At 42.7% G+C, this 25,341-nt stretch overlaps 1 protein-coding gene across 1 annotated transcript in view; it reads left to right on the top strand.

The window, feature by feature from the left end:
* The first annotated feature begins 24,607 nt into the window (after nucleotides 1–24,607).
* LOC148755854 (interferon-induced very large GTPase 1-like) overlaps nucleotides 24,608–25,341 on the top strand; it is a 57,845-nt gene continuing 57,111 nt past the window's right edge. The window contains exon 1 of the mRNA XM_088791615.1: nucleotides 24,608–25,317. The gene's annotated coding sequence lies outside the window, so the exon portion shown is untranslated. The remainder of the gene's footprint in view (nucleotides 25,318–25,341) is intronic.

The raw sequence follows: 25,341 nt of genomic DNA, 5'->3' as shown, positions 1-25,341 counted from the left end.
CGAGCCTGTAAACTACTTTCTGGGGCTCTGCCCCCACAGGGCCCCACCAGTGCTTCTGGGCACAGCCAGACTTACTGGGCTTCTTAGGGTACCACCAATCTCTCCAGGCACAGCCAGGACCTCTCAGGGCACTGCCACTCTCTCTCTCTGGGCCTCTCAGGGTACCGTGCTGGAACAACAGCGACTCACAGTCAAGGTGCTTACATATTCTCGATGGTGGCCAGTCAAGACACAAAAGCAAACATCCGCCAGTTCCACTACATGGTGGTATGTTCCCAAACAGTCAAGTGGTCTATTAAATTAGGGATAGAAGGCAATTCCCCATAGTCCACAGTCATTTGCCAGGGCTGTCCTGGGGGTGAGGGACGACCTTCACCTCACCCTTATCTCCCAAGGAGGACTCAGCAAGCCTTTCCTCCTGGGACAAGTCCAACATCCAGGCTAACTCAGCAAGCACTTCCCAGCCCACAGGGCCGCAAAGACCTTCGCTTTCTCCGGCCTATGTTGGTTGGGGAACCGTCCACGTCTTCCCACCCCTCCACGGGGGTCCAGCTCTCCAGCAGCTGCTCCTCCTGGTCTTCCTGAGACTGAGTGTTCATATGCACAAACTGCTCCACCACCTTTCGGAGAGCTTTGGCCGGCACCATACCCTGCTCGCTGTGCCATGTGTCATGCAGGGTGTCATGCAGGAGACCCTGCTCACTGCGCCATTTGTCACGCGAAGCCATGGCAGTTATATTAGTGGCCAATGGCTCACTGGTTACAGCTGACCGTCAACTAGCCACAGCTGATGGCCATGCAATCACAGTTGATGGCCATTTACTACCTGAGCCAGCACCTGCCTATGTGAGGCCGAGAGCCTGGAAACTACTTTTTGGGGCTCTGCCCCCACACCATTTTTTTTTGCCTCAGAAGATGAGCTGAGCTGTTTGTCTCCACGGATCACTTGAAACAAAGCACTTGTAACTAAACCTTCATTAAGCTTCTGTCTTTTCTCCAGGCCCCTGAAATTGACCCACCTTCCTTCTGACCCAGGAAACAACCCCTCCTTAAAGATCCTGCCTGAGAATCAGCCAATCTCATGGAAAATATCAATTACGCCACTCCCTCCATATCCTGTTTTTTCTAGTAGAACTTTGTTGATCAATCCCTATAAAAGAAAATTCCTTCTTACCTGGCCTGTCAGTTGCTTGCAGCACATGGTTGGATTGTTTTCCCTATTGCAACAGTCTCCTTCCCCTTGTTGCAATAATCCTTTCAAATAAAGTCTCTTTTTATCTGTACAGATTTGTTTTTATTTAACAACACAAATTGCCGAGTTATTTAATTGTCTGTTGAGATAATGTACCTCCTTTTCGCCCACACGTGGAGCTGTGCTTTGGAATAATGACAAGGCCAGATTCATGTTTCCTGATTTGGATGATTCAAATCTAAGTTCAGCTAGCTAAGATTTTAAAGGTGTTTTGTGGGGGGGAAAAAGAGTACAGAAGCACATTCTGTGTTTATGGTGAGAAAGAGAGAATTTTATTGGCCTCTATTTTTTATATTAGTGCTTTCTAGTAACGTTATTTCTGATAGTTGTTCCTGGAACTTAAACCTATGTAAAGCAGTTTGTTTTATTATCTTTCTCTGAATATAATTCATTATAATATTGATTGCAACCAGTGCCCCTGTCCTATTGCTCTTCTATTTCAAACTTTTATAGTGTGATGCACCCATGTTCTTCCAGGTGAACTTCATACTCAGTTGGCCGTCAGCTGTAACCAGTGAGCCATTAGCCATTAATATAGCTGCTGTGGCTACACTGGTAGAAAATGGGGGCTCGCAAGAAGATGGTGGCTGAGCTGGCAAGAGCGATTGCAGTTAGCACAACGGATTGCTGTTAGCAAGTGGGGTTGGTTGGTTGGCAGAAAAGTGAACAGCAGGTTGCAGATAGTGTGGCTCCTGCTTTCTGTGTCTCCAACCCGGCCGCCAGCTAGAATATAGTGGTATGACTTGCCTATCTATGGCTCCGTGGGTGTTCCTTTTTGGCCTCACCATGTCCTTCGTTCTTATGTGGGGAGCGGGAGCTGAGACCACACATGCCACCCTGCATGACACATGGCACAGTGAGCAGGGTCTCCCGCCTGACGCCCTGCGTGACACTTATCCTCCTCAAATTTTTTCACATTTGAAAACAATTTCTGTATATGGTAAGGTTTCAGTAAATAAGTTCATTTCACTACAATGGCTTCCTGTTTCTCAGGTCAACGTCCAATACAGAGAAAAGACTTTTGGTTTCATTTCTCGTTCTCATCTCAATTCCCAGAAATGATGGTTTTTCACAGAAATGTTTGCTAAATGATTAATGAAAGTTCTTTGGAAGCTATCTCTAAGCTTTCCTGCTTTCCTGCCAGTTTTCTAACTTAAGTCCCATTTGCAAAAGTCTAGCCTTATTTTGAATAAACTGAGGGAAAAAGAACACACTGAGACCTCCCCATGAATACTAGAGAGAGCAGGTAACCCAGCCCACCCCCCACCCCAGGGCTGGGAGGCAGGTGATGCCAGAGAGGCACCTGGGGTACAAGGGAACTTGAGAGTGAGGGAGTGCTTACATTTTGCACTCTAGGTGCCTCACCTGCTTCACCCTGGTTCCAGCCCTACTCCCAACTCTGACTAAAAGTCCTGCAGAGTGGGGCAATCCATCTCTAATCTATTCATGAGAGAGAAGGGCAGATGAGATCACTGAGACTCTCTTGCTTGGCATTTTCCCCTGATACTTTACCTCCAGCTGGCTCACCTTTGGCTAGGAGAGTAAACCCTTTAAAGGACTCCGTTAACTTCTTCTGAAATCAGGTGGCAGATATTTGCCTGCCAAGGCAGAAGGAGAAGAGGAAGAAAAATCAGATAACCCAAGTGTATTAGTAATAACCCAGTTTTCCTTTATTTCAACCCCAAATGTGCAGGTGTTTTCCCTTCACCAAGCAATTCTGTGACGCTGTGTGTCCTACAATTTAACTCATTCTGACACTTTGTATCTGGAGATGGTGTCAGATCCCACAGATTAAGGATTCACCTTCCCCCCCCCCCCGCCCCGCCCTTCACTCCCACCACCACTTCAGATTCCAATCCCAAGTAGCAGTTCTCCAGGATACTCACAACTTCTGTCTGACTTGGCTACAGATTGGAAGTTCCCACAAACCTCTTCTCAGGTTCTTTTAATTTTTGAGAGTAGTTCACAGAACTCAGGGAAACACTTAACTTTTGTTTACCAGTTTATTAAAGGATATAATAAAGGATACATATGAACAAACCGATGGAGAGGGTTATGTCCTCTTGTTGGATCGATCCCTTTATTATCACATAGTGCCCATCTTTGTCTTTTAATATAGTCTTCATTTTAAAGTCTGTTTTATCAGATATAAGTATTGCTGCTCCATTTTTTTTTCCCTCATTTCCATTTGCATGAAATATCTAACTTCAACCCTTCACTTTCAGCCTGTGTGTTTCTTTTGGTCTAAGGTGAGTCCCTTGTATACAGCATATGCAAGGGTCTTGTTTCTTATCCACTCAGCCACCCTATGTCTTTTGATTGGAGCATTTAATCTATTTACATTTAAAGTGATTATTGATAGGTACATAGTTATTGTCCTTTTCTAATTTGTATTTCTGGTCTTCATTAGTTAGATTGTTTTCATCTTTCTTCTGTTTACAGATCCCTTTTAATATTTCCTGCAATACTATCTTGGTGATAATGAATTCCTTTAGCTTATTCTTTTCTGGGAAGCTCTTTATCTCTCCCTCAATTGTAAATGATAGCCTCACTGGATAAAGCAATCTAGGTTGTAGGCCTTTGTTTTCCATCACTTTGAATACCTCCTGCTACTCCCTTCTGGCCTGCAAAGTTTTTGTAGAAAAGTCATTTGGTAGTCTTATAGGAGTTCCCTTGTATGTAACCCACTGTCTTTCTGTGGCTGATTTTAAGATTCTCTCTTGTTTTTAACGTTGGCCATTTAAACTGTGTCTTGGGTTCATCTTGGTTGGAACTCTCTGCACTTCTTCAGTTTGTATGTCAGTTTCCTTCTCCAGGTTAGGAAAGTTTTTGGTCATTATTACTTCAAATATGTTCTTGATCCCTTGTTCCCTCTCTTCACCTTCTGGTACTCCTATGATGCGCATGTTGTTGCGCTTGATGTTATCCCAGAGGTCTCTTAAACCATTTTCATTGTTTTTTATTCTTTTTTTCTTTCTGTTGTTCCGTTTGGGTGATTTCTGCTAATTTGTCTTCTAAATCGCTGATTTGATCCTCTGCCTCATTTAACCTGCTGGTAATTCCTTCAAGTGTGTTCTTTATTTCAGGTATTGTATTCTATAGTTCTAATTGGTTGTTCTTTATGATTTCTCTATCCTTCTTTATGTTGTCACTAAGCTCCTTAAACATTCTTACCATCAATGTTCTGAACTCTGTCTCTGATAGGTTGGTTACCTCTATTTCATTTGGTTCCAATTCTGGAGGTTTCTTCTTTGTTTTTATTTGGGATGAGTTTCTTTGTTTCCCCATCTGGCTGACTCTCTGTGTTTGCTGTGATGTATTAGGTAGATCCCCTAGGGTTCTCGGTCTTTGCTAGGTGATCTTATGTAGTAAGATCACTATTCTCCTGTGCATGTGCTCCAAAGGTGGCCCTTGTATTGTGTGTATTCTCCTTTTGAAGTTGAGCTTTAATTGCTTTTGGCTTGTGAGTAGATGGGATTGACTCCTAGACTGACTAGTTGTGAGAATTGGCTATTCCCACAGTGGATGAGCTGCCGTGTGGGGGTTGACTGCTCAGATGAGGCTTGGCCCCTATGGACTCTTGTGCCTGTAGAGAAATCCCTCAGGATATGTCACCTGTAGGTCAAACACGGTAATACTCTGGTTTGGTCTGGAGTTGGCCTCTGGGTGTGTTGAATGTTGTGCCTCTTGGGCTGGGCTGCAATGTAGGGCAATTTCAGAACAAAACAAATCGACAAGCACAACACCACCAACAACAACAAAGAAAAAAACATGTAAAAACAAGTGATAACCCACACTCAACACAGGCAAAAATATAAAAAATACAAAAGAAAAAAGCAGGTACCAGTCTTGACTTCAGCCCACCAAATAATCTCCACGTTGTCCTCTGCTGTACAAAGAGTCCTCTGTGTCTTGTGGAGGCAGAGCCGGCCACCTAACACCCCGAGTGTCCCTAGCACTGCAGTTCTAGATGAGTGAGGCTCTGGGGTGTGGGTGGTAGTTTTTAAAAAGTCAGTGCAGTTTCTGCTCTCGCCTGCGTATAATGCGGTCTGAGAGTAACACAGCCAGTCACTGGGAGGTGGGTTTATTCCCTGTGCACAGGACTCCTGAGTCTTAGGGCACTTCTTCTCTCGGGGATGTGGAGGGCGTGAAATTTCTGAGCTGCTGAAAGCCTAGAGCTGTCTCCATCCCCTGCTATTAACCCCTGCCTGTGTCTCTGCTGCTGTAAGTGTCCTGTCACAGCAGCAGCCCAGAAAAGGTGGGACCTGGGAAGGGAGGTGTCTTCTGTCTCCCAGCCCAGTAGTGTCACACTCTTCCTAGCCTCTTCCCTAGGTTACAGCTGGAAAGCTGCTTTTTCCAGGTCCTGAGCCCTACAGTTCCTCTGTAATCTGACACTATTCTTCAGTTCAGGGACCAGCCTGAGACTCTGGAAGGGCTGGGGTAGGATTGCTGTGGGAGAGTGGGGAGAGGGGCCCAGGTATGGCATTTGCTTTTTTTGTCTGACCTAGGGCCCAGCTGGAGATCTCCACTGAGGTTACTGCCTCAAATGCTGGATGCTGGATATGCTGCTCTCTCGGCAGGAGAGATCAGCTGTGGGATGCAGTGAAAGAGCCCACCTCCTGGCTCTTGTGATCTCTGTTCTGTGTCTGAGGTCCCCATGTCCCCGCAGCCAGCCGCAGATGCCGGCAGCATCTCTGCACCACTCCCTTCCCTTTTCCCCTGCTTGCCCGGTTTGCCCACCTTCAAGTAATCCTTGTATGATTCTCTTAGCTGTTCTGTGTGATGAGCAGGAAGTCCTTTGATGGGTTACAGATGTTCAATTTGTGGTAAATTCCAGAGGAGAACTCAAGAACACCACCTCGCTGCTGCCATTCCTATGATGTCCGAGAGGGGAATGTTCTTGGTTACTTGAAAAAACAATAATACTCAGTTACCACAAAAGAGTACCAGAATCTGAACAAAAGAGTTGCATTACCTGAAGAATCCTGAGATACCTCCACCTCACAATGAGAAACTTCATTATTTCCATTTTTCAAATGAAACATTCAAGAGTTGAAGATTTCCTGTTAAAAGGACTTCATTTTTCCTTCTCTCTATTCCTCTGGTTTAAAAACAAGTTACTGAAATATATGAACATAGGCTAATAATAAAATAAAATCCACTTAAAATACCTACTTTATATTTTAAACTATTATTCAGAGTGTACTTTTATTTGTAAGCGGGCATTTTCCCGCCAAATCGCGTCGTAACGCGGGGCTTTTTTGACATTTTCTCGCCAAAATTAGACTTTCCGTAAAATATTCATATCTTTCGATCTATTTGATATTTTTCTATGAAACTTTCAGTGTTTTAGTTTAAAAAGAGGTCTCTATTTATTTACTTTGCAAAATTTTTGCCGGTTCCAACTAGAGGCGATATGATGAGTTTACTCATTTCCCACAAACAATGTGTTAAAATGTATAACATTATATAAACTCACAGAGTAAGTCATTTTCATAGAGGGAAATCAAAATCATTGCAGCCTGCTACAAATTTCGATAGATTAACTATATGCCTATGTCAAACCAATATATAGTTTTTAGCTGGAAGCTACAAATTGCCTTTTTTTAGTGTATTGTTTTCACCCTCTGAAATTGTGAGGAAAGATACTAACCCTGGAATGAAAAACATATTCATGGAAAGTTCATGATTCCCAAGTATAGCAGTATGTAGACATATTCTGTTCTGGGAAAAAACAAAAGACTTGACCAGCATACAGCCTGCATCAATTCAGGAAACATTATCAAGCAAATATGGAAAAATAGAAATTAGGTAACTGCTTTTTTTTTTTTTTTCTCATTTAACCATCACCTTCTTCTTCCCTGGCATCTTTGCAGTTCCCTGTGCATTCTTTTAAAAATAATGTGGATCGCAAGAATTTAGGTATTCAAAGCCTGGTTCTTTGCACAAATCAAAGAAGGACTAGCTTTGGAACAAGACTTATGACCAGGTGAAAGGCCATTTTAATCAAGGCTATGGACAATGTCTGATTTGATTATACCATTAATTATTTTTAAAATTATTCCTTGAAGAATAAAATAGCAAAGTATATGTAGTTTTCATATTCTGATAGTTCAATAAGAAATTCTCTTTTTTTGTACTACAATGGAAGGAAATTCTTATCTTTAAAACAGTCACCCTTATGACTTTTCATGCTATTTGAGCCATTGGGTCACAATCAGAATGAAAGTAAAACACACTCTGAAGCCAACCAAAAACCTGAGAGGAGAAAGAAGTCACAATTCTGCAATCTTACACCTTCTGAAATCATGAGTTATGTTAGGTTCTCAAAGCTGATGATCTAAAGGAATCATGAAACAAAGAAGAAAATGTCTTCATGTTGGACGCAAGAGCATCCACTGGCTTCTATCTACAGGCACACTCTCTACTCCTCTATGGCCAGTGAAAACAGACAATCCATGGAATAGCAGTCAAAACTTGGATCTTCAGAGCTGGGAGACAAAACTGCTGATTCTGCTATCTTTGTTCCCTTAAACAGCTTCAAGCATACTCTCAATTTGGTCAAATGACCCATGTCTCCAGAAGAAATCCTGGAACAGGAAAATTATAAAGGAAACAGGTGTTCTTGTACAGTATGGTTTCCATTTTGTTCTCTGGAAAGGAGTCTCAGTAAGAGTTGAAAGGACCTCACAATATGATGATGTTGAAATGGTGACACAAACAGAACCGCTGCAGAACATGGTGCCTGTCTCTCACATCACTGCATCCTTGAAAGTTGCAATATTCATTTGACATTTGCTGAGTGCTTTTTGTATTTGTTTAATGAACTCATAATGGCTTTTAACTAAGAAGTACCATGTATCATATATATGAACTTTGATCTACAAGCCAAAATTTTTATGTATAAATAAAAAATACCTTTGATAAATTCCTCAGGCATTTAAACAGTATAATTATTAAATAGATTCAAAGGCTATGCTCAAGAGATTAAAAAAAAAAAAAAAAAAGCTTGCAAGAACTAAATTGGGATAAACAGGAGATGCCTAAGGGAAATGGGGTTTTCTGTGGGAGAGTAACGCTACCATCGAGGTGGGGTCAGGATTAAGTGGATTACAGTGCCATTGGATTAGGGTCACTGAGGGAGGAGCCCTGAGAACCAATGGAGTAGGGGAAATGGAGACAGTAAGGATGAGAATCACATGATCAGAAAGAGTAGGAGACACCGGGCCCAGGTGAAGGTACAGGATTAGAGGTGGCCAGAGTTGTGAGGTCAGTAGAGATAGAACACTCATGGAATGAGTCTCTCAGAGTCATTGAAAGTGGGGAACATAGAAACATAAAATTTGGTCACCACATCTGTAAACTTATGGGATAAGTTAAGCAAGAGATCCCAAATGCAGTGGGAAAGGAGTCACGAGGCCTCTAGGAATGGAGCTAGGAGGCTGATGGATTCTAAGGCATGATCTCATCACATGAACAAGAAGTGTTTCTTAAATGAACATGAAAATTTACACTGAGAAGTTCTGAAATAGGTCTCTCTCTCAGAGACAGGATATAAATCTGAGAAAGTCTGGAGAATGGGGTGTGTTATGGACTAAATGTTTGAGTCTCTCAGAATTTCTATGTTGAAGCCCTAACTTGCAATGTGATTTAGAGAGGGGTGCGTTGGGAAAATATTTGGGTATGATGAGTTCATGGGGGCAGGGCTCAGTGATGGGATCAGTGACCTTATAAGAAGAGACACAGGGAGCTCTCTCTCTCCACATGCATGAGACAACGAAAGGCCATATAGAGCAAGAAGGTGGCCATCTGCAAGCCAGGAAGAAAGCCCTCCCCAAGAACCAAATCAGCCAGCAACTTGATCTTATATGCTCCAGAACTGTCAGAAATAAATTTTTGTTATGTAAGACACAGAGTCTATGGTTTTATGTTATGGCAACATTAGCTGACTACAACAGGATGTGTCTAAAAATTGACCCCCTTAAGTTTTGGCATGCTCTTCCTTTGAACTATAGTGAAAGACATATGAAACATACAATTTATTCCCCTTTCCCTCAAAATTATAATTCTCTTTAATCACTCTAACCTTTCACCAAGGTCTGAAATTGCCATTCATCCGTTCATGATAGTGCTGTGGTGTATGAGTGCACAAGGCAGTGAAGGAAAGTGTGTGCACCATCACTGACACTGTCAATGATAATTACTAATGCTGCTATCTTTATAGTAGTGATGCCTGTGAGACCTTGGGCATATAATTTAACTGCTCTGTGCTCAAGTGCCCTGTCTGTAAAATAGTACATTTCTCACGCTATTATTGGGAAGAATAAATGAATTGTTATAGTGAAAACATTTACTACAGTACCATACACCCAATAAGTATTCTCTAAGTATAACTTATTGTAATGTTGCACTATCTCTACAAAGTTCCTTATTAGTTGCTTTGAGTAACATTTTATTACAATCACATTGATAACTTGAGATACTCTCATCTGGGCTTCAGTGGCAGGAATAGTCAACAAGGGCTCCTTGGGAAATCGCAGTTGAGGTGATAGTAAGTTCTAAATAAATGTGGTTTTAACTTATAGCTCAAATGCATCTCAAAATATTAATGTCCTTTGGTACTTTATCATTAGTTACACCTATTTCAAACAGTAATCAACCAGTCAAACTTGTAGAGAAGCCACTGTCACAATTCTTTAGCATTATGGAAGATATGTCTTAGGTTCCTCAGAAGCAGGCCAAAGACATAGGTTCACTTGCAAGTGATTTATTATAAAAGTTACTCCAGTAAAAATTAAAAAGGGGAAGAAGGAAAGGGCATGTAATTAAAAGGGAATAAATTAGTAGATACAAGTCAACTTTTCAGAGTTATGGAATGCCAGCTTTCAGCTGAAATGAAGAACACAAATTTGAAAGTTAGACTACTTGGTTTTGCATACAGCCTCCACCATTTACTAGCTGTATGTCTTTGGGTAAGTTACTCAACCTGTCCCTGCTTCACTTTTTACCTCTAAAAAATGGTGCCACCTCATAGAGGTGTGAGGACAACTTGAGATAATACATATGCCTGGCACAGAGTATGTATTCCAATAATGTTGGGTGGCGGTAGCAGTAGTAGCAGCAACAAACAGAAAAAGTTGTTAACAGAAGAAATTCTAGTAATTATTAACATTATTATCATTGCTGTTATATTGAAATATAGTTATGCTTGAACCCATCCTCAATTGTAACCTCCTGAAGAAGAGTGTCCAAGTCTTGTTTGTCTCCATATGCTCAGCATCTAGAATGGTATTTACCCCCGTGTAGATGATGAATAGGGGCTGTTATATATAGTCGACAGGACAAGTTTACTAGATATTTGAGTTGGAAGTGGTAACAGTTGGAAGGAAAAGGAAGATATCAAAAATGGTTCTGATATTTCAAACAGATAATGCAGCTGACATTAACTAAGTGTCACCAGTTGGCTTTATTTTGCTGAATCCAATCATCTTAATCACCTCACTTGCTGTACCAGGATCATTTTATCATTTTTCCCTCCCTGAAACATTTTTTTTCACTTGAATATGAGACTACTGTACTCTTGTTTTCCTCTTACATCACTCTTCTTTACTGGCTCTTCCTCTTCTATTAGAATTCTCAATGCTAGCATACACCAAGGGCTAAATCTTTGGTCTTCCTTCTATATTTAGACTCTCTCTCTTTATTTATCACTGGTCCTCATGGCATTAAATACCACCTACACATTCATGACTTCTAATACATATATCTCACGGACACCTCTCTTCAAACGTCAAACACCTGCCTACTTAGCACCTCCACTTGGATGTCTTTAGGATATCTCAAGCTTAACATTCTCAAAACTTGATCTAAATATCCCCTCATCCAAAACCTGCTCTACTGTCAGCCTCGTCTCTGGTAAATAGACATTGTTTCAGTTTACTGTTTTGTTGCAATGGAGTTATTAGCTTCCTCTTAATTGCTTATGACCAAACATCCCTGTTTTTTACAAGAACACCCTTAGGCTTGAACTTCCCCACACTCTGTTTCAAATAAAGTCAGTTCCTTTGAGTAGGACACTCTACTCAGGGCTCTCTGTTCTTATTAACTACCATTTCCTCTCGGAAAAAATATCAGAACCAATGATCTGGGAACTAGGTGAGGACCGTGCATCTAGTGTTTTTGGCTTGCCTTTCCGAGCATGGAAATTCTTCTCACAGATAAGCTGACGTAAGGACAGTGGAAGTGCCAGTATTTTCAGCCTACCATCCCTATGGTAGGGCTTGCACAATTATGAGTAGGACTGGGTGGAAGAAGGGAGCCCCAAGATCTCCGCAGCACTCTCCTGCAATTTATCCTCTGTAACTCAGAGTTGGAGGGGATGAGAAATCCTGGCTGCCTGACCCTCCCAGTAAGATACCCTATCTTTTGACTGGGACCTTAGGGGAGAGGAAGTCCCATCATCTTGGCCACACCTGCTAAGAATGGAGGGAAGGAGGTGTCCTGGCTCATGCCATACACACTTTCACTGTTCTTATCCACTTTTAGTAGATTTTCTGGGCTAAATATTCTTTCCTTTGCTGTATGGCCTTAGGACAATTTCCAGGAACTTTAATGGGTTGACTTTTTAATCATTTTCACTAGTTATTCTGTTTCACTGAGAAATGAGTCCATGAACCTCCTGAACTGCTATTCCAGAAGTAGGACTCTTCAAAAAAGGAACAGATTCATAGAATCTATGAAATACATATTTAAAGAACTCCATTTAGAGCAAGTTGTTTGATCTTCTCTATTAGAAAATTTCATGGGTCTTCTATTAACTAATCTGCCTAACCACTTCTCTGAGCTTCATTCTTCTTTCTCACAAGCTCTCTAGTAATTCAATTTGCTTTCATTTCTGCTTCCATTAGCTTTCATCTGGAACAAGAAATTGGACATCAGGCCCCCCCACTGGGGGGTTCAGGTAGTTGGAGCGCCGAGCTCCTAACGCTGAGGTCGCCGATTCGATTCCCACGTGGCCAGTGAGCTGCACCCTCTACAACTAAGATTGTGAACAACAGTTCTCCCTGGAGCTGGGCTGCCGTGAGCAGCTGAAGGTTGGTGTGAGTGCCCGGCAGCCGGATGCGAGTGCTGCCGTGAGCTGCTGTGAACAAACGACTCACGACTGGTGACCGACTGCCTCAGCCAGGGGGAACACAGGTCTCATAATATCAGCATGGGTCAGGAAGCTGTGTCCTACACGACTAGACTGAGAAAACGGGAGACAGAAGAAAAGGGGGGGGGGATAAATTGTACATCTCAGTGGATACCCCCAAGGATTTCAGCTCTGCAGGGCCACCTGGAACCTCAGAGTTTGTAGAGGAAGCCCATCCCTCCACAGTACAGTAAGAGCTGGCACTTCTCATACCTGGGGTGATACGGCAGAAGCATCTCCTCTGCAAAATAATAAGTGTCTCCCTCAGAATGGAGGGAAAGAGCTACCTTACAACCTCTCAAACTGCAGGAGTTAATTAGAGTTAAAACCCAGGAGAACCCAGATGGTGACCTGCTAGACCTAATAAAATAAAAATGATTATACCTCAATAGAGCCAACGACTAGTTAGTATGTATCAGCAGGAGCAAAGGAGTACCCCTAGGATTGGATTTTGAGGGTGCTTGAAAACATAAGACTGGATCTGCGAAAATTCACTGACTTGGGGACACTTTGTCAGGATATGAGATATAATGCTAAGCAAGAGGATCGGATGACTTCACTGTAGTAGGGAGGCTCTTAGAAGCCTAGAGAAATCAAAAGCCCACACTGAGCAGAGTAGAAATACCCGAGTTACTTAGAAGGCAATAAAGGCAAATATTAAAAGATGACAGGAGAATGGGCATGCTGGGATGGTTATATTCTGTAGGGTCAGAAGACCCACACGAGACTTACATTTCATGGCAAAGCCCAAAAGTCACAACATTCACTAAGCCATTAGGAATGTATCAATGAGAAGGCACCATATCACTAAGAAGTTCAGTGGTGGCTCTCCTCTGAAGGCCAGGGGTGAGGATAGAAGCACTGAACCAGAGCTGGGCTCATTAACACCTATGGGGATGATGGAGATTTAAAGTACTAGAAGTCACGCGCAAACACTGACCCACCAGAAACAGGAGGCAGCAAGTACCCTAACAAGAGGAACAGGGGCACAGCCAGCAGTCCGTTAAGCACAGGGAGTTGCAAAGATGGCTAATGGAACATGGTCTTGGTAAACATTGCTACATCTAAATGGATCTAAGCAATGGGGTTGTAGGATATAAACAAACAGTGCAAATAAAGGCTGCATAATATCCCTATACTTGTCAGACAAGTGCATCCATTCAAGAGGTGAGAGAATGCAGGACTTCCAGAAGTGACCAGCAGTCAGAAAATAAGCCGTGGCCACAGCCCTGTTGGGAGTTTGGAGAGGAGCATGACACAGAGCCACTTGATGGGCAACTCATTAGTAAGTGATAATTAGAAAACAGAAAACTGGAGGGTGAAAACAAGAGAAGTGAAACTGATGAGCAGAGCAAGAATAGATCCTTTTTCCACATGGCCTTTGGGGTAGGGATAAGAAAGGTGGGGTCAAATAAGAAAGCCTAGACCTTGCACATGGATTCCTTAGGAGGAATGAAATGGAGGTAACAGTTAACATGAGCCCAAACAAAAGCCCAGCCTCAATGCCATGTGCTCCAGGCTGGAATTATTCCTGGAAGAGCAGCTTCATCATCCTATGTACTACGGTTGCAATTGCAGATCTCTCCCCAACCACTTCTATTTGCCAGGTTATATTCATAAACTTAAACCCAAAGCCCTTCTAGCCTTGGCACCTAATTATTCTCAGTCTCTGGATTCACAATCAAACTGAAAATTGAGAATCATAATGTGGGGTTTACAAATACAGAATGGTCATCTCACAAGAAAATTCTGGTCTCAGTAATAGTATCACAGACCCTCTTGATGGCATATTTTCCTTGCTCTTCCCCTGCCTCCCATTCTAACTATAGCTATCCTTCTTATAGCTTCCCATCTTATTTCTGAGGTCCTCGTTCAAACATCTGGATTCCCGCTAAAGCACCAAGGTAGTTGCAGACCCTTCTCTTACCATGGGATGGTGGTAAAGAACCTGATCATGACAATTCTGATAGATTTCTCAACTTCTGCACTACTGATATTTGAGGTCAGATAATTTTTTCTTGTGGGGGACTATACCGTGCATAATAGTATGTTTAGCAGCATCCCCGGCCTTTATACCCAGTAGATGCTAGTAGCACTCCCTGTAGTCATGATAAACAAACATCTGTCCAGACATTGCCATATGCCCCCAACAGCTGGAATATCCCAGATGAGAACCATTATGCAATGAGACCCTGTCAGGTTTTGTAGGAGAAACAGAATCAGATTTTGACAGAATTTTAAAAAATCTTTCTTAGTTTTCAAAATAACATTTATTCATTGAAAGCGCTTCAAAACTGTGGGAAAACATACAAAAAGAAATTAAAATCACAAAATCTTACCATGCAGATTAACTTCTGTGAACATTTTAATGACCATCTTTTCAAGAGTATGGATACATAGTTAAACATGTACAATTTTGCATACATGGTGATTAGTATGCGTACTTTCTTACAATCCCCCTTCCCACTCAAACTCTACTATGGACATCTTTTGAGATAAACAATATCGGTCTGCTTCAATAATTTTAATTCCTGCATAAAATCCCTTTATGTATAATTAAACAGATCTCTATGGTCGGCAACAAGGTTCCTAAATTTTCACGATTAGAAATGGCACTGCAACTAACATCTTTGAACATACGCCTTTGCACAGGCTGAAACTCACACTGTTTCACACTCAACATGTTGTGTGTATCTACAGTATTGCCAGAATTCAAAACTTTACAAAGTGAGTTAGGCAGAGATTTTGTTCCATAGATGTACACAGACTAGGAGAAAGTGAACGGAGAACAAAATAAAATGTGGTAAGTGGCATGGAAATGCAAGGTAGAAATGTTAGCAAGAGATGAAAAGAATATAACTGATGGGGGTCAGGTGTGGCTTCACAGCCATGGGCCTTGAAAGAGTCAGTACAAAACTTAGTCTCATGTTCTTTTTCTTCAAATAGTCATTTATAACAACTGTTTGTTTAAATGCTTATTTCCTTGTTTCCCAGGTTTTTCTTCTTTTTTTTTTTTTTTTTTTTTTTTTACCATGTATTTATCACAGGGCAACAAACATACTGAATCTTCAGTAAAGCTTTGATGAATGAGGATATTTATTGGAAACCTTCGTTCCTGGAGACCATTCTCCTAAAGACAGAGAAGAGAGAATCACATAGGAGCATATGGGCTAAGGATACAAGTTTAAATTCCCTCTCAACTTCCCAAACTCAAAGACAGACCAGGAAACAGGGATGGGCAGGAGAGGAGAGAGGGAGAGTGAAATGTAAATTAATATGTACTTCCTTGATCCTCTACTTCCTCTTCTGAAATGCTTATCCAAGAAGAAATCTCAATGACCTTGCACAAGGGTAATTTGGGATGAATCCTAAGGCTTAAACTAAAATTCAAATAATGTAGAGAAATATTTTACCCTCTTTATTTTCATCTAAAATCTAATATCCCTCCCAAATGCCATCTACTAGTTAGCAGGAGAAAAAAAAAAAAGTTTCAATCTACTTTAAACTTAATTAAATCTGACCACATAAGTATACTTTTAGGAACTGATTGGTCCCCATTGGAAAAAAATAATGTTTGCTCACTCAGAGAGTCTCTCCTTCCCTGTGTCTCTCCCCAAAGTAAGCTGGAAAGAGTGTCTCCAGCAATCTACTGGCATTGAGAAGGGTTTTTCCTGCTGTGGTGCCTGCCACTTGCTGGTCTCTGGCACAATCTCCTTTGTGCACCCAGCAGCAGAACATGCTGCAGGATTCCCCTGCTGCTGAATTGGCTAGATAACTTGGGTCTAGACTTTTAGCAGGGACAACGTTCCTGAGCTGAAGATGCTGTACCAGGATTCTGCTGCCGGCACATCCCCTGAGTTTATTGCCACATCCTCCACCCCAAAAGTTGGCCCAGCAGTCCACAGTACATGATGGCTGAACCAACTCAATCTGCTATGGCAGGTCTATGGCAGCCCACTGCGTTTCAACTGAGCATCCACAGCACACAAATACTCAGGGTATCTTTGCAAAGCTAAACCCCAGGGCCTCCCTCTTCCTGACCACGATGTACTACATTTCTGTGACTGAGTCCTAAACTTGAAACATGGCCAAATCCATTTTGGATATCAAAGACTAATATTACCTCAGTCTTATTTCTTTCTACATTTCCTTTATAAAGAATTCTAATCTCCCTCTTGATAATTGAACCCCTCATGTGCTAAGGAAAACCCTTGTCATGAACTAACGATGCCACCTTCATCTGCATCCTCATCCCCAATGTTGTTGCAGCCTGATGACTACAAAGCCTGTGCTCTTTTCACTTCAGCTCTGGACCTTTCAGCCTGGAAAGTTTCAGGGGGTGTGAAGAGTAGAGGGAGAGAGACTGAAGAAAACTGACTGGTCACATCACATCCTACTACTGGTCTGGAATTTTCACAGAAACATCCTTATTTATTTCTAAAATTCCTTCTTCACAATTAAAAATCGGACATTCTGGAAGCTTGGCCATTCATTCAATACACATTCACAAAGCACTTATTATGTGCAATGTACTCTGACAGGTACGATGTCTAACCAACTCTTAGGTTCCTACTGCTGTTGTAACAATTATCACAGACTTGGTGGTTTACAACCACACATTAAACACTTTACGTTTCTGCAGATGTACAGTCCAAACTGGGTCTCATGGGGGCTAAACACAAACCATTCTCAGGGCTGCATTTCCTTTGGAGTCTCTAGGGGAAAGTCTGTTTCTTTGCCTTTTCCTCCCAAGGAAGAGGATAAACAATTGTTCTAAGTAAAGGTGAAATCATCAACAGACACAGAAAACAAAAATCAAATTTTTCTTTTTACAAATTTGTACCAAAAAACTTTAGAAAAAAGAAAAGCACAGCACTAGCATGGAGGTGAAGCAGAGGGAGAGGAGATGGGACCCATGAACCAGAGCCCTTCTCTGACCTCCACGGACCTTATAATCTCCTCAGCAGGTGGTTATCTCACTAATAATACAAGGAAATGAAGCAGGGAGGGGAAAGAGCACCCCATGAAGAGAGTAAGCCAAGTTGGAAATAGCCAGTCATCATTCCCAGAGGAAAACATCACCACAGAGGGTTATGCTGATTTCTATCCAAACTCCATGTCCCTTTATAGGCCTGGATCACCTCAACTTCAGTTGCATATAGATCAGAACTTATCTCCTAAACTCAACAGCAAGCAAGGTTTCTTGCTTCCATTTGGGATATGTTTGATTTATTGTTATCTTCAATATTCTAGTGATTCCAGTTGTGGAAAACTCATTTTAACTGAGCCTAATACGATCACAATTCCATCTGATACAAGACACAGGCTCTGTCTCTGTCCAATCCTTCTCAGAACACTGGATCCACAGAGGTTTTAAGACCCTGACATGAGACATGAGAGAGAGAATATATATATATATATAAAGAAATATATATATATGTGTGTGTGTGTATATACATATACATATACATACATACATACATACACACATACACACACATATATATATATATATATATATAAATATAAAGAAAGAGCCTGTATCGAGAAAGAGCCTGCCCCTATACTTCGAGACCTTTCTGATTCTAGGCATAAAACCAAAAGCTGGCTTGAGGTCCATGAGGTCCAATTGGCAAATGCTTCCCATGCTCACCACTAAATCCCTGACTGAACACTTGCTGAGCTTCCTGTACTGGTTCCCAGGACATTGCTTCATGGAGGCTTCAGCAGAATAAGATGCAATCATTCAGTGTAAAGGAAAAAGCTTGTATCTATACTTACAATTCTTCTGACACCAATTATGTAGGTTTTCCACACCAGGCAATGCTCAAATTCTCGGCAGATACCAACTTGTTGTCCTACAGTTCAATTTGAACACTAACTACCTGGAGTTAGCACAAACCCATAGGTTAAGGGCTAAGACCCCCACTTCAAACACCAATTGCATGGCCCAGGTTGTCACCCACCTGTACCTCTAACTAACTGGCTATAAATTTGGGGTTTCCAAAATCCACTCCTCAAGTTTGATAATTTGCTTGAACAGCAGGAAAGTGCTTTACTTAGTATTACAGGTTTATATAAAGTATACAACTCAGGAACAGTTAAATGGGAGAGATGTACAGAGCAAGGTATGTGGATAGGGACGAAGAGTTTCTGTGCCCTCCCTGGGCATGCTAACCTCCCAGTACCTCAATGTGTTTATCAATCCAGAAACTCTCCAAACACTGTTGTTTATGGTTTTTAATGGAAGCATGATTGATTAAATCACTGGACGTTGGTGATTATGTCATCTCCCATATCTCCCATGGGGCTGGGGTGGGGGAGTGCTGAAATCTCCACCCTCTAATCACTAAAAACATGATCAATTCCTCTGGTAACCATGCCGAATCCTCCAAAAGTCATCTCATTAGCATAACTCAGGGATGGTTGAAAAGGACTTCTTATGAAAAACAGAAACTGCTCCTTTATCCCTATCACTAAGGATATTCCAAGGGTTTTTGGAACTCTCTGCCAGAAATCAGGATGTAAGGTGTTTTATTGTATCACATCACACAGGGGTTCTCTGTAGTGACGTGGGCAGGTTCAATTCCCTTCTCCCAGCAGAAGCTAAGAAATTTTATGTTTAACTGTTTTTTACAGGCTAGAATCTTTCTTCTTCAGCTGCCTCCCAGACATTGCTTGGGACCACTTTCTTCACCTCTGCCAGACTAACTATTGTCACTACCAACACCTCCTCAGAGGCTTAACCTGGACTCTCAGCAGGGTTACTCCAAGTCTTGGCTCACACAGAATACTCAGATCCATCTGAGCACCTTCCCTGGGGGCTCAGCCGGACACTCAAACACCAGTTAGTACCAAGGGTTGGGAGGTAGAAGCAGTTTGCCTCGATGCAAGCATGAGGAGGCGATTCAACTCTGACTTTGCCTGCATTTTCCTCTCTAGTGTGTACTTTTTCTTCAACAAGCTCCCTGTGCTTTCATGCTTCTGTCACTCTTGAATTCTTTTTTTGCACAAAGACAAGAGCTTGGTCACCTCTACTCCAGGTTGAGTCCACCTGAAGACATCCCTGGGAGCCTCCAGCAACCTCTCTGGCCAGCCAGTCAGGAGACCTTCCCCAACAACTGGATTGATCTCTCCCAAGGAAAGAATAAAGTCATTTTTATCTTTCACTTTCTTTTCATTTCCAGGACTGACTCAGGAAGCCCTTAGCAACATTGAGGGCATAAGCTGAGCACTCAAGGGCCATTAGGGCACTCGCCTCTTGAAGACTCCCAGACAGGATAAGCTGGTCATGAATTGGGCTAGATTGGCTCTAGGCATCTCCCTCAACATCAAAACAATATCAGTACAATGAGGTACACAGTTCCAGTATTATTGAGCCTCCTATTTGTCCCCTCTCAGCTGGGACTCACCTGTGAGGATTATCATGGCTTCCTGAGACTTGGTCCCTCATCACTCTAGCTCTAACTCTGCCCCAGTTTCAGGTCTCTCTCTTCAACTTTCCATCTTGTCCCTTGATCCCAAGTGGGGTCGTTTTTTTTTCTTCCGGCCTCATTCTCCATTTACTGGGCAATCCTCTTACTCCCTATTTTCTTTTGCACCTTGCTCATTTTCATCATCCATAGGCTCGATGTTGGCTCGGCATTCAGACCCTCTGGTCTCCTGTCCGCTCCTAGGTCAGACACCTCTCTTTGGAGGCCTCCCTTTCTGTAGCAATTCTCTGCTTCTTGAGGCACCTTTTCACCTGAAGTTCATGGCACCCCTATATACCAGGTCCAGTTGATTCTGCAGCTGGTCTCACACTGATCTCATAGGTAAAACCCATCTTGTCTTTATTTTTAGATCATTTATTCACTATTTCTACAGACTGTCCTCAGGCCCACTTTTTCCCTTCAGGAGTTTAGTCTCCTTGCCCTTCTTGAAGCCACCTATGAACAATCTGAGGCCCATTCCATAGAAGGTCCGAATACCATTTTGCAAGGTCCTATGCCCTCTATCCAATCAGCCCCCCTTCCCTTGCCTGGGAACATCCATTCTATTCAAAACCCCAAAATCACAGGGGGTCAAGAAATCTCAATATCAAGGATCACCCAGGTTCACCCTTGGGATTTATGGGTCCTGCTAGTCTTATTGTCCAAACCAGGGGACACCTGTATTTTTGTCTGACCTTCTAGTTCCTGTTTTCTTTTTCCAGGCATCATGGGAAATTCTTGGTCAATACCTGAAGACCCATGACTTGGCTGTTTTTGTTTTTTTTTTTTTTTTTCTTTCTTTCTTTCTTTCTTTCTTTCTTTCTTTCTTTCTTTCTTTCTTTCTTTCTTTCTTTTTTAAATTAAAGTTTATTGGGGTGACAATTGTTAGTAAAGTTACATAGATTTCAGGTGTACTTAACTAATTAGAAAGGTTTTAAATTGGATGGCTTAAAGCAACAGAAACTTATTTTCGTTTGCAATATGGCCTGTTCCCAACATGAACTGGAGTTGAGGGAAACTGACCTGAAAATGGAACCCTAAATTATAACACAACCCTCCAACTAGACCTCTCCTGTGAATGAGAAGAGAAATGGACACAGATTCCATATGCACAGGCCTTCAACGCCCTCTATCAAGATCCAGAAAAGAGGGACTCCTGTAAAATGTGTTATACTTACACTCCCCTGGCTGCCCCACCTAAATAGAGTCCTGACCTCTTAGATGAATCCCTCCTACTAGGAAGCTAATTGTCCAGGCAGGTAGGGATCCCTAGGGCAGCCAGATCCAGGGTCAGAACGCCCAGTTTCCTCAGCTTCCTCCTCACCCTCCACTCCACCTACAAGTCTTCTTACCGCATCCCCTCCTGGTGCTTCTCTGTACCCCCTTTGCCAGAAGAGGCAGTTGAACGTAGCCCCATAAGACATACCCAGAGTGGAGCTACTTACCACCAGATTCTACCAAACGATGTCTGCTCAGAACGGTTGTAAATGGACCATTAGGATCTGTGTCCCATTCTGCATGACAGACATTCCTGATGCAAAACTAAGCTAAAGGGCTTTTCCAAAGACAGAACTAAATTTACTGATAAATTCCAGGCCTTAACAATGTCTTTTGATCTAACCTGGAGAGACATCCAGATAGTCATGTCCACTTGCTGCCCTACTGAGGAGAAACACAGAATTTGGCTCACAACACAAGGACATAAATAGAGAGGATGGCAGCCACCCAGCCAGCCAGACATCCAGGGGGAGCAAGTGTGGTCCCAAATCAGTTCCCTATCTGGAATTATCAATTGGGGCAAGAAGATCTTACTAAGAGGGACTATACGATTCTTTTCCTAATTGAAGGTATGAAACAATATATAGTCAAACGAGTCAACTATGAAAACGTCAAGGAGGTTATTCAGGAATGGGAAGAAAATCCAGTCTGGTTCCAGGGGTGGCTGGTTGAAGGCTTCAGAAAATTTACCAATAGTGACCCTTTCTCTCCTGAGGGACAATCTCTATTTGTCCAATGCTTCATAAATCTGCTCCTGATATCAGGAGAAAGCTGCAAAAACTTCAATATGGCCCTCAGACCTCAAGGGCTCAATTGTTATATATAGCCTTCAGCATCTTTAACAATCGAGGCCAAGCTGAGGAGGATAAAAAGACCCAGCATCAGAACAGACAGACCAGGCAGCAAGCTCAAATGTGATCGGTTACTGTGAGTAAAGCTCTTCGGCCTCAGGGTCACCAATAGAGTTAAAGAAATGGTGTAAAGGGACATTCCCTGAAGCTCCAAATAGGAGTCTGCTTTAATTGGAAAGTCAGAGCATTAGAGCAACCACTGTCCTCGACACAGGAAATAGATAGCCCCCTGGGCCCTGTCTCCAATGTAACAAACCATGCCACTGGAAGAATGAATACCCCCACCTCTGAAGGGAATGGTGGGTCCCCAAACCAATAATGGCCCTATGTGAAGAGGACTGAAGGGGCCCCGTGGTTCCTGGTGGCTCCTCACAAAAGACGTCTCATGACTACAGAGGAACCCCGGGTGACCCTTGAGGTAGCAGGTAAGAAAATAAATTTTGAAATGATATGGGAGCCATCTATTCCGTCTTAATGGATCATGCAGAGCTCTTGATCCGTAAAGTTTGCACTATCACTGGGTTAGATGACCACGCCCAGAAAACGTACTTCTCCCCACCCCTTTGCTGTCCCCTCACTATACACTGTCTAGTCTCAAGAATTCTTAGTTATGCCAGAATGCCACACTCCTTTAATTGGAAGGGATTGAACGATGATCTGGCAAAAACATACAGGTTCTTAACTCCCCTCGGAAACCCAATCATTTAATATCCCTCTTGGCCTGAGACCCTGGCCCGAGCAAGGTACCTGGGATTCTAATCCCTGCTCATATGTGATCAGTATGAGATAAGGGGATGCTCGGAGAGGCTACGCAGGTACCTCCTTTAAGATCAGGCTAAAGGACATGGCAGGATACCCAGGCAAGTGCCAATACCCCTTGAGCCCTGAAACTCACAGGGGAATAAATTACCTCATTGATAAATTTATCCATCATAGGCTGATAAGCCCCTGCCACTCCCCTTATAACACCCCTACACTTCCTGTACAAAATCGAAATGGAGAATATCATATGACCAGGACTTGAGCGCTATTGATGAGGCTGTAGTTCACCATCACCCGATAGTCCCAAATCCTTATACCCTTTGGACTCAAGTTCCCCATGACACAAAGTGGTTCATGGTACTAGACCTCAAAGATGCATTCTTTTGTATTTCCCTTCACTCTGAGAGTCAGCCATTGTCTGCTTTTCAATGGACGGATCCTGACACCTATGAAACTGCCCCGTATTCCTGGATTGTCCTCCCACAGGGGTTTTGGGGCAGCACCCACCTCTTTGGACAGGCTCTGGAGTGAAACCTCTGGAAATAAAATTGCCCTGAGGGACCATCTTCCAATATGTAGATGATATTCTGATTTGTAGCCCCACCAAACAGGACTCTGATGCTAACACCATCCTAGATCTCCGTTTTCTGGGGGAAAAGGGATGTCACGTACCACCAGCCAAGGCCCAAATCTCTCCTCCAGCCGTTAAATACTTAGGCTGTCATTTGATTCATGGATCTCGATGCCTTTCTATAGACCAAAAAGAAACAAAAATAAAAGCCCTTAAAACCAGTGCACATATTGGGAGGGACTTGCAAGGGAAACCTGGTGATTACACTATGTACCTCCTAAAGCAGAGAGGACACCAACCAGGCCCAGAGACGCTGAGATTTGGGGAAGACCCTTATCCTCCCAATGTAATTCATATCGACCACTGGGGCCCCCACTTAACCACATGGTTTTACTTCTCTTCCCCAAAATGTCCATGTGCCCCACCTAGATATTTGTTCCTCTGTTATCCTACCACAAATATGTACCCCAGTGAGGGCTCCCACAATGGATTTTATCACTCTGTAGCTCTAGCATACCACCGTATTCACAATTCTCAGTTCAAAGGTCAATGTACCCTCAGGTTCCTAGGTCCTCAGGGTATTTCCAGGGATTGTTAATAACATCACACAACCCTGATCCAGGGGAGCCGTAGGACTTATCTTAGCTGGTTTTGGGGCTGCCATCGGTCTAGCGGCCCCTTAGGGAGGATTTGCCTATCATGGGGTCACTTTAAGAAATCTGACAGAGTACGACTACCCTAATGAATAGCACCGGAGATGCCCTCCATAACCTACCATGCTCACTCCATTCACTCACAAGCGTTGTCCTTGGCAACCGATTGGCTCTTGATTGATCATCTGCTAGCCGAACAAGGGGGTGTATGTGCAGTGATTAACAAGACTCGCAGCACCTATATTAATACTACTGGCCAGGTAGAGGAAGATATTAAAAGGATATATGATCACACTAAACGGCTTCATTGTTTCACAAGGAGAAATCCAACAGCTGACTTTGTCTGACAGTCTGAAGAATATTTTGCCTTCCATAACCTGGTGTCTGCCCCTGCTGAGACCCTTGATCTTTATCCTACTACAACTACTGTTCAGACCATGTCTTTTTAACCTCCTCATCAAATTTGTCTCCTCTAGGTCACAGCAGTTCCACATAAAGATGACAGTCCTTCAGAGATTTAAACTGGTACCCTCAACAGACACCACACTGGAGGGAGGTCTTGACCCCCTAGTTCAGGCAGGTATGGATTTTCAGTCCCAGGCTAGGTAGGGACAACACCTCATCTCAACCTGAAGCAACTACAGAAGCCTGATCTTGACGCCTCATGTCCCATGTGATTATGGGTCTGAAAACCTCTCAGGGGGGATTTATAAGGCAGGATAAGTTGCTTAGGGAAACCATCCCCTCCGGGATACAACATGAGGCACCACCCTAGAGTTTCATAACAAGCTGCATCCGGTATCTGCAGCTAGGAAAAAAACAAGAACATGCTTTATCTGGCAGGACCAGTATCCATGACTGGGACCTGACATTTAGCTAATTTTAATGTCATTATAATCCCAATTCCATTGTGGTTATTTTAACTCCCATCATACATGGGAAACCATGACAGTTCTAGCAGCACCAAATAAGGAAGAAAAGAGAGGTGGATAACCCAGGGGGCGGATTCAGTCACTAACTGAGATTAAAAAAAAAACCACTCGGAACTTCCTTAGGGTGACTCAATCTCTGAGTTCCCTTGCACTGCCCTCTCAGGTGTGTACTTGGACTTCAGTAAACTCCCTGTGCTTTCCTGCTTCTGTCTCGCTTTTGTATTTTTTCCTACACGAAGACAAGAACCTGCTCACTCACCACTGCTTCGGGTTGAGTCGGCCTCAGGATATCCCTGAGAGCCTTTGGCAACACCTGGAGCAAATTGAAGACAGGAGCTTGGAGTCAAGGAGACAGGTAGGTGAAGAAGAAGTGAAATAG

The sequence above is a fragment of the Rhinolophus sinicus genome, chromosome 14, assembly GCF_057876585.1.
Source record: "Rhinolophus sinicus isolate RSI-liver-muscle chromosome 14, RSI-T2T, whole genome shotgun sequence".
NCBI lineage: Eukaryota > Metazoa > Chordata > Mammalia > Chiroptera > Rhinolophidae > Rhinolophus > Rhinolophus sinicus.
This window is presented reverse-complemented; position numbering and strand designations above follow the sequence as displayed.